This window comes from Sapajus apella, unplaced genomic scaffold (assembly GCF_009761245.1).
Source record: "Sapajus apella isolate SASKATOON/1434 unplaced genomic scaffold, GSC_monkey_1.0 scaffold23, whole genome shotgun sequence".
NCBI lineage: Eukaryota > Metazoa > Chordata > Mammalia > Primates > Cebidae > Sapajus > Sapajus apella.
In genome coordinates this window covers 6,699,307-6,708,662 of record NW_022436963.1, presented here as the reverse complement: position 1 = coordinate 6,708,662, position 9,356 = coordinate 6,699,307, and the positions used below count along the sequence as shown (strand labels likewise).

General features: G+C 43.8%; 1 long non-coding RNA gene across 1 annotated transcript; it reads right to left on the bottom strand.

Annotated features, from left to right (window-relative positions):
- Positions 1-916: 916 nt before the first annotated feature.
- Positions 917-9,007, bottom strand: LOC116559221. Its single transcript, XR_004272385.1, has 3 exons — positions 8,925-9,007; positions 8,229-8,362; positions 917-963 (listed from the first exon to the last, which is right to left on the bottom strand). It is a non-coding gene; the product is annotated as an uncharacterized LOC116559221 (long non-coding RNA).
- Between the last annotated feature and the right edge of the window lie 349 nt (positions 9,008-9,356).

Below are 9,356 nucleotides of genomic sequence, written 5' to 3'. Positions count from 1 at the left end.
AACAGAATATCTCAGTCAAATTAAATTTCTACCTTTTTCCAGGACTGGAATAAAGTTCATTTAGTGAAGATGGGTCCTGCTTTTTCAGAAACTGAATAAAGACGAGATACAGATACAGCCACTAGTTAAGAAGAAATAAGTAAGAAATAATAAATAGTGAAAAACCTCTAACATGCAGTCTGTGAGGTCTTGTGCAAGCAAAGAAGCCCGTGGATGCCACATAGCCCCAGCAAAGGTAGCCCCAAAGGAGTGAGGCCACTCAGTAGACCTAGGCTAAGAGCAATACCTATCTCCTCTCTGCATCAGTCTTTGTGAGCTGGAGATTTTGGTTCCTCTTACCAGCAATAAGAGGAATGATACCAGCTGGTATGAAGGCAGGTGGCAAAAGGTGTGTCAGGAAGATAGTTTTGAAATGAGAGAGTTCCCTGACACCCCTTGCAGGATGTGCGACAGGCGTGTGGCTCATTTCTTTGACCACTGCACCTGCTTAAACCCCTTATGGGAGGGGGGGCATGCAGATTGGCAGGTATAGGAGCTGAGGTGAGTGCTTTGGGGCTCTGGTCCCATGGTAGCGTCTAGGAGTGGGCACCTGTGATTCCCAGGTGTTACAGAGAGCTCTTTTAGCCTTGCCATCCACAGACAGCTTAAGTGTTAACCAGCTCAGTGCTCTCTTGGTGCCCAGGTCCTTGTTCAGCATCCAGGAAGAATCAGGTTGCACATGAACTTGAAGAATGAATGCAGGGTTTTATTGAGTGTTGAAGGTAGTGCTTAGCGGGATGGAAGGGGAGCGGAAAGGGGGATGGAGTGGGGAGATGATCTTTCCCTGGAGTTTGGCTGTCCAATAGCACATCTCTCTGACCAACTCCTCAGCATTCAGATGCTTATTCTCTTCTGCCTGCCACACCATTCTACCATTCTTCTGCTCTTCTGTTTGTCGTCTTGTCTGCTTCTGGAGCCTGGGGTCTGGGGTTTATATGGGTACAGGGTAAGGGAGCGTGGCAGGCCAAAAGGCAACTTTTGGGTGTGTAAACATGAATGCCTCTTCCCATTAGGGCCACGGGTTTCCAGGCTTGAGGGTGAGGCCTTTGCCAGGGACCCTCCGTCTTCTACCCAGTATTTCTCCCTGTCTCTTGTCTGTATCATTGGGTCAATAATTTGGGAAGAGGGAGTAAGATGCAGCATCTAGATGACTGACGAGGCAGCCTCAGCTCTGCTTACGGCACTCATAAATGAGGGATCATTCCTCTTGTTCCCTCTCCTCTCAACAAAGAAAGAGCATGAGAGAGAGGTATAGGCTCAGGATCCTAAAAGTTACAATCTGGTCTGACACTCCGCGGCTAGTGTTGCGTCTATGACTAATGGCACCACCACTGCTCATAGGGATACATTCCATCGTTGGGGCCCTTTACACATCATTTCTGAACATCCTCACAGGCACTAGGTGACTTTGCCTGTCATAAACCCAATTCACAGCTAAGGAACATAAGGCCCGTGGTCCCCCACCGTGATAGGGCTGGAATTCAAACCCAGCCACCAAAGCCCTGGTCCATCTGGGGCACCAGGATTCAAAAACAAAAACACTTGACTGAGTTCATTTACAGGGGAGAAGTGAAGAGGACACTTAGCTGGGTAAGGCTTGAAGTGGGGGCCATTGTCTAAGAAGTCAGTGATCAAGCAGTTTTGTTTTATTAATTCCATGCTGGATTTCCATAGTTGGGCCAGTCAGTTTGTAAGTTACCTCTTGAACAGTAGCTGAACTACCCAGAGTGCATGATTGGAAAAGAGGAAACGGGGGAGGCTAGTCCTCCACAACCTCTCACAGGAGAGAAATATGGTTTTCTCCAGCTCCTACAGACAGGTTCCTGGGGCTATCTGGGGCTGGAGTCTCTAGGCAAGCTGATTTGAAATGCGTCCAAGCGGATATCATGCTTCAAAGAGTCAGGCCCCCCGGGGCAGAGGCCGAACCTGAGTACTGGAAGGGGACCAGGGAGCTAGAATTCAGGCACTGCCCTCCCATCCCCCAGGGCCGGGAGGGTTTGTTTAACCCCTCAGGGGTGCTGTGTGCCTTCCTTGTCAAGGTGGTTTGTGGCTTCGTGAAGCGATATTTATAGAGTGCTCTGTGATTCTTGGGTGAACATTCGTTTTATAAATGAATGATCAAATTTATTAGCAACGAGTAACTAACCCGTCTACATTTATTTTGTTGATAATACAAATTTACAAGGTTTTAATTGCCAGTTTTAAAACCCCCAAAACCCATACATAAATACACGGGTAATAAAATATCTTCTCACTGTGCCCTTGACTTCTGTAGTTACATGAAGGCTTATGGGAACGTCTGAAGGAGTTTTCAGATGGAATCACAAAACTTGTTTGAAAGGACTCGGGGCCGGAAACAGTCGAATTCAAACCTGGCTAGTGGTAATTTCATTTGTGTTAACCAAAATGCCACTACTGATTATAATTATTAATAATTTGCTTTATAATGCTTGTTCATGTTAATAATCTCCTTTCATTCTATTCTCTCATTTACTGCCCTATGACTTTGCTACTTGGAGTGTGGTCTCCAGATCAGCCACAAGGGTATGGCCTGGTAGCTTATTAGAATTGTGAGCTCTCAAGCCCCACCTCAGACCTACTGACCCTGAACCTGCAGTGTCATAAGATCCCCAGATTATTTCTGTGCACATTGTGGTTTGCGATTTACTTCATTATGAGGTGTTTTATCCTCTCCCATTTCACCGTCAAAGCAACTGAGCTCCAGAGAGGTTCAACACATCACCCACAGTCTCCCGCCAAGCTGAATTTGAATCTGGTCTCTTGTAGTCAGAGCTCTCAACCATAAGCCAGATGCTGCAGGTGTCCACGATGAGTCCAGAAGCATGGACTTGTGAGGACAGTGATGACAGTCTTGAGCCCCCAAGGTAGTGACTTCACTGGGCGCGGATCCATTGGTTATATACTCAGCTGTCTGTACCTACGTCCTTCAGGCCCAGAGTGGGGGAGACTCAACCTCTGCACAACGCACCTCAGAGAAGCCAAGGGACAGCCTGAGGTTGCGATCAAGTGTGGTCTCACGTAACATTTTCTTTCAAGGATAGAAACGTTTGTCTACTTACTGCTTAAGAAAAAAACAACCTATTTTGAAACAGTAATCTGCATCCCAGAAAATCAGGGAATGTCTGAGGTCAAAGTGAAGTGGTAAATCGAGTACACTCATTAATAGCAATGAGAGTTTACTATGTGTCAGTCACTGTTCTGAATGCCAACAATAGCGTAGGGGTACAAAGCTAAGTCCCTGACCGCAGAGAGGAAGAAAGTTAACACGGAAGATGATTTGAGCCATCTCTGTGTCTCTCCACCAGAATCTAAAGGAAGTCAAGTCAAATCTTTCTCTTCAACATTGATCTGATCAATGCAAATGTCAACTGGAACAGAACCCATGCAAATCACCCCAACTCCCTGAGTTCCCTGTTTCTCTCTGTTATGGCAGGCTTAACTTAATCTGTTCTCACCCTGAATGCACCAACTTTAGCCAAGATAGGAGGTCTCCCACTGCCTGACTGAGCACTTTTTATGTTAGTCAGGGTCTGTTTCTAAGTGTGAAGAGAAAGAAAGGCTATTGAGATCCACGGAGCCCGGCCGTTGAGATCCATGGAGCCCAGCTGTTGGGATACATGGAGCCCAGCCGTTGAGATCCATGGAGCCCGGCCGTTGGGATACATGGAGCCCAGCTGTTGGGATACATGGAGCCCAGCCGTTGGGATACATGGAGCCCGGCCGTTGAGATACATGGAGCCCGGCTATTGAGATCCATGGAGCCCGGCTATTGAGATCCATGGAGCCCGTCTATTGGGCATCTCTCCTCCCAGACGCTCTTCTAGCATTGTGCTCAGCAACTCCAAACTCAGAGGTTTGCCTACCTGTCAAGTGGGTGGGCAAATAATATTCTCTGTATTGCTGAAAAGGTGTGTGTGACTTTGGTGACTAAAAAATACGTGGATATTTTAAGAACTAAGGTGGCTTGTATTCGTATACAGACCTCTCCTTTTTCTGAACCCAATGGTGAAACTGTTTCAAAACCATCTTCTCCTTCTGTGCTTTGTTGAAATCATTCAGAGTGGCTTCTGAGACCAGGGTCTTCTAAATTTATGCCTTGCCATCTAGAACTTTACCCTAAGGACAAAGTTCCTCTGCAAGGGATGCTCTCCCTTGAACACCATTTTCTGAGTGGCATGGGGGCTGTGGGAAGAGAGACTGACTCTTCCAATGGAACCACAAACAATGGGATTTGCATGAGCCAAATCTCTTCCAAGGCTCTGAAAACTACCCCTAGAGGCTTTCTGAGACAAAGATCCTTCACAGTTGCCCTTTGTTTCTAATTTGGTTAGAAATTATTTTAGGATTATTGAATGACTAGGAATTTAAGGATATGGTTTCATCTTTCTGGGTGTTCTCTTATTGGATTCCTGCAGCTTAAACCAACCTAGGCCACCCAATAAATAAGACTTGGATGCCTGGGTCACTGATCGGCTCTGTCCTTTCATGGATTCAAAGTGTGACTATGCAGCCTGAGTCACTGGTCTCAGTTGCTGGATTAAAAAATGGGCAAATCCCATGGGATCCCTTCCCTCAAGATGTCTTAGACACCTTAGACAGTGGCAAATATAAAACTCAGACATTAAAAATGGGCAGTGTCTCATGGGCTAAACGTGGATATTTGGTCTACTACCCTTGTGTATAAGGGGTTCATTATGAATATTTGTGGATTTCCTGGAAAGGGAGTTTTAGGGCAGATGCCACAAAAGGTGTCTATGAATATCATTTAGACTTTCTCACCAGATGGAATAAAGGGGTATTTGTATTCTATCATCTTTTTTTTCCTCTAGTACTAAATGACAAGAAAAACATTGTCTCCAACCCAAATAGAGCTTATAATACCTTAGTTAAGAGAAATGATATAGAAACAAAACATAATATAATATTGCGAAATGTGGTAACTACTTGGAAATGACCAAGGTACTCTTTTCATGGATGTTTCCTTTTCTACTAAAAGTAACAACTTCCACATATATAAAACTTTTGATTAAGTCCAAGTCTTCAGAGAAAGAGTAAGGTCAGAGAAAAAGGGCATTGGGTTGATAAAGAAGAAAGTGGTTGAAGGAGTGTATTAATCCTTTCTCAGCTCTCATGCTGCTAATAAAGACATATCTAAGACTGGGTAATTTATAAAGGAAAGAGCTTTAATGGACTCACAGTTTCATATGGCTGGGGAGGCCTCACAATCATAGCAGAAAGGGAAGAAAGAACAAAGGCACATCTTATGCGTCAGCAGGCAAGAGGGCACGTGCAGGGGAGCTCTCCTTCACAAAACCATCAGATCTTGTGAAACTTACTATCACAAGAACAGCATAGGCAAACCGGCTCCCATGATTCAGTTACCTCCCATGAGGTCCCATTCACAACACATGGGGATTATGGGAGTCACAATTCAAGATGAGATTTGGGTGGGGAAACAGCCAAACCATATCAGGGAGTGACCCAGGGATCCCTCTCAGGGGATGTGGTACTTTGGTTGCCACTTGAAGAATGAGAACTTAGCCAATGGGGTGGGGGTTGTCACAGGCAGCAGACTTTCAAGCAGACAACAAAACATGTGTGACCCCCAGGTGGGTCAAAAGCTGGGTGCTTTCCAAGAACAGCATGAAGGTCAATGCCGCTGCAATTGTACTGCAGTAGTGGAGAGAAGAGTGAGCTGAGATAATGCTGGAAAGGACAGGAAGCACTAGATCAGGCAGGTTATGCAGTTCCACAGTGAGCCATTGACATGATCTGCCTTAATAATGCCCTCTGGCAGCTGTATAAAAACCAGACTTGGGGGGATGCCATGGAAGCTGGGGAGCATTTAAAAAACTGTTGAAATAGTTGAATCCAAAGATGGCCCAGGTTATAATGGTAGAGATGAAGAGAAGGAATTTAAATGTTATTTGGGGTATTAGAGCTCATAGGATTTGTTGATTGATTAGATGTTGGAGGATTAGTTAAGGATGCTTTCAGATTTTTAGTTTGAAGTCTTGGGTGGATATGTGGATCAGTTAACAAAGATGAGCTAAGACGGTAGGAGGGACTGGCTTGGGGGAGAGGCCAAGTGCTAGCAGAGAGACCTCATCCTGAAGACATGACTGTGCAGAGATGCAGGAAAGCTGCCCCGGCCAAGAGGTTACTGTTAATCTGTTTTGGCTCATCAGAAAAGAAAAAAGTGTCTTGAGTGATTATTGCTGCTTGCCCTGAGCACAAAGTTATGGTGAATTTGTTGGGTACTTGCCATCCATGCCCTATCAGATATAGGACAATGCCTGGATATTGGACATGGAACACTAGTAAATCACGTTTAAAGCCCTTCTCTTGCCAGGCACTATTCTAGACACTGTCAGGGCATGTGTAATGACCAGTTGACAAGAGTCAATTGCAATGTTTTCCTTCAGGTTTTAATGTAAGCATCATCAAGGAAGCTGAGAAGCATTTTGTTTCTTTTAGAGTAGTAAGTGTGCACTGTAAGTAATGGTACAGACGTCCATGGGTGGGAAGACTCAGGCTGACCCTGGAGTCTGGAGTTTTATACACATAACAACTCTCAGTAGAATGAGATGGCCATAAAAATTTGCAACTACAGGATAAATATTCTATCCACAAATCATTTTCATTATTTTAATACTTGACCAAAAGGAGTTTTGAATTTTATACTTTGAAGCTTTCAGCTGTGGACTGCTAAGGGTGATACTCTTGATGGGAACAGAACTTCAATTCCAGAGCTCATTTCAAATAGCACTGGGTCCAAGGCCAAGTACCTTGTGTCATTGGCCGGTCAAACCATACTGAGAATGCCCATTACAAACATATCTTTATTGCACTTTATCTCTTTAAAGCAGCAACATTTTTTGGCAGCTGGAGCTGCTTCTCTGGATCCAGTTAGTGGCTATAAAGGAGGCTCAGGTTTCTGGCAGTCAATCAGAACACAGGTGGAGCCGGCCCATGCACCCCAACAGTCTCTTGGCCTAGGCTAAATGGGAATTCAGTGGACCTCCTTGGAATTGGGGTGGGGGGACTCACATTTCCAGTGGAAAGAAAGTAAATTCAGAATCCAGGAAGGGGGAGGCAGCTTATAATAACAGTCTCTTACCTTCTGTATTGGGCTTTACATTTCACACTACATATATTATTGTATCACACAATAATATATAATTTCACAGAATATGTATGTTACTATTCTTTTTCCTCACCACCTGACCCCTCAAAAAAGTCCTGTGAGGTATATATTGTTATCCTTATTTTATAGATATGGAAACCAAGCTTTACAAAGAGAAGGTGCTTTGACCAAAGCCACAGACAGATAAGTGGAATTTACGTGGAGATCTGACTTCAAGTGTAACCTTCAAGGGCAAACTTCATGGAAAGTAAAAAGGAACTAAAATTTATTGTATTTTACTTTGTGCCAGGCACAGTACAGTACAATGCTGGGGAAGAAAGAATAATCAAATACTGTTTGCAACTTCATTTGCCATCTCTGTCACTACTCAAGAGAAGCCATGAAGTCTAAAATAGCGTAATGTCACAGGGATTGAATTGATACTAGAATTTACATGTGCCCTTGGTCATATTTAGTGAAAATGTGACAATGATTTAGAGCAGGGGTCAGCAAACTATGACCCATGGGCCAAGTCTGGCCTGCTGCTCATTTTTGTAAATCACAGCCTATTGGAGCACAGCCATGCCCATTTATTTACACATTGCCCATGGCTGCCTTTGTGCCAGGAGGACAGGGCTGGCTCATTGAGACGAGACTATAAGGCTTGTGAAGCCTAAAATATTTACTTATCTGGACCCTTACAGAAAAATGTGCTTACTCTTGATTTAGAAATGTTTTCTTGACTTGAATCATGAACTCATCCTTTTTAAAATAGGAATTATAGTGAAGGGTAGATTGCAAACTAACTAAGAATATAAATTTAGTACTTAAAGTGCTTGGATGAGATCTCTGTAATCCTCTCTGAATGTGAAGTTAGGATTTCTGGGACATGGCAGAAATGTTTGAGGACAATAAAAGGGAGAATTTATCCATGAAGTATCTGTTAATGTAGCCTGCCATGGTTGGAAAAATAGAGCAAAGTGGTGCATAGCTCAGGGCTGGTTAACTGTAGAGAAACAATCCCCATATCTTGGTGTCTTACCTTTCTTGCTTGTGTCACAGTCCAATGTGGAGTGAGCACTGTGCTCCATGCAGTCATTCAGGGGCCCAGGCACCTTCATGGTGTGGCCCTACCATCTCCCAGAGCCTCAGAGATCTCCGTTGGATTCTTTGCATCTAGCAGATGACAGGGGAGTGAGCATGGGGAACAGATCAGGACATTTTAGAGGCCATTCCTGGAAGTAACACACATCCTTTCTGCCAACACTCTATGAGGAATAACTAGTCACATGTCCTCACTTACATTAGAGGGGGCTGGGAAATGCAGTTTAGAAGTACGCCAAAGATGAAAGAAACATGAATATTGGTGAAGAATGAGCCAGATTCTGCCTCAATGGTCTGTGCATCTAACCAGGTAAAATGTCTTACGTTTACGTGCTGCTTGGCTAGGGAGTCTCCCCACTCCCTCTTGCCCTCCTTCCTGTCTCCTTTGCTCTCTTGCTTCCTCTCTTATTTCCCCCTCCCTCCCTCCTTTCCTCCCTCCCTCCTTTCCTTGCTCCTTCCTTTCCTCCCTCCCTTTCTTATCTGTTTATGATCAATCTGTAACCTGGTCCTTGGTCATAAAAACTACATAAACTGTTAAAAACTAATTAGTCCCTGTTCTGTGTTATCTATGTTTCCAATTGCACCCAAATTGATAGAGGAAAAAATTAGAAAAAAATAAATGCAAGAATCCTACCACTAACAGCAAGGTGATGAAAGGGGGAGCATGGGTACCATGCTCTGGAGCCGGATGGATGGGGAACATTTGGCTTATGTATGTATGAGTTTAAAGTGGTATTTAATTAAAAAGTTGCAAGCTCATGAAACAAAGGATTTTGTTTGGCTCTCCCTTGTACAATCCCAGTTTCTAAGAAACAATAACTTGTAATTTATGGGATCCCTTTTCACAGAAGTATGGAAGTTATATGTAGCTCTTATTTGAATGAGAAAAAATAAGTCCCTGATGGTAACTCATTATCTGTCTGACTAACAAAGGACAAAGTACAAATCCTGGAACATCTTGCTTTGCCATTTCATATTTATGACATATCCTGTTGGTAAAACATTATTCTCAAGGCAAGCTCTGGAGTTTATTATTTTTTGTCTTCTCATTCTTCATCATTGCATC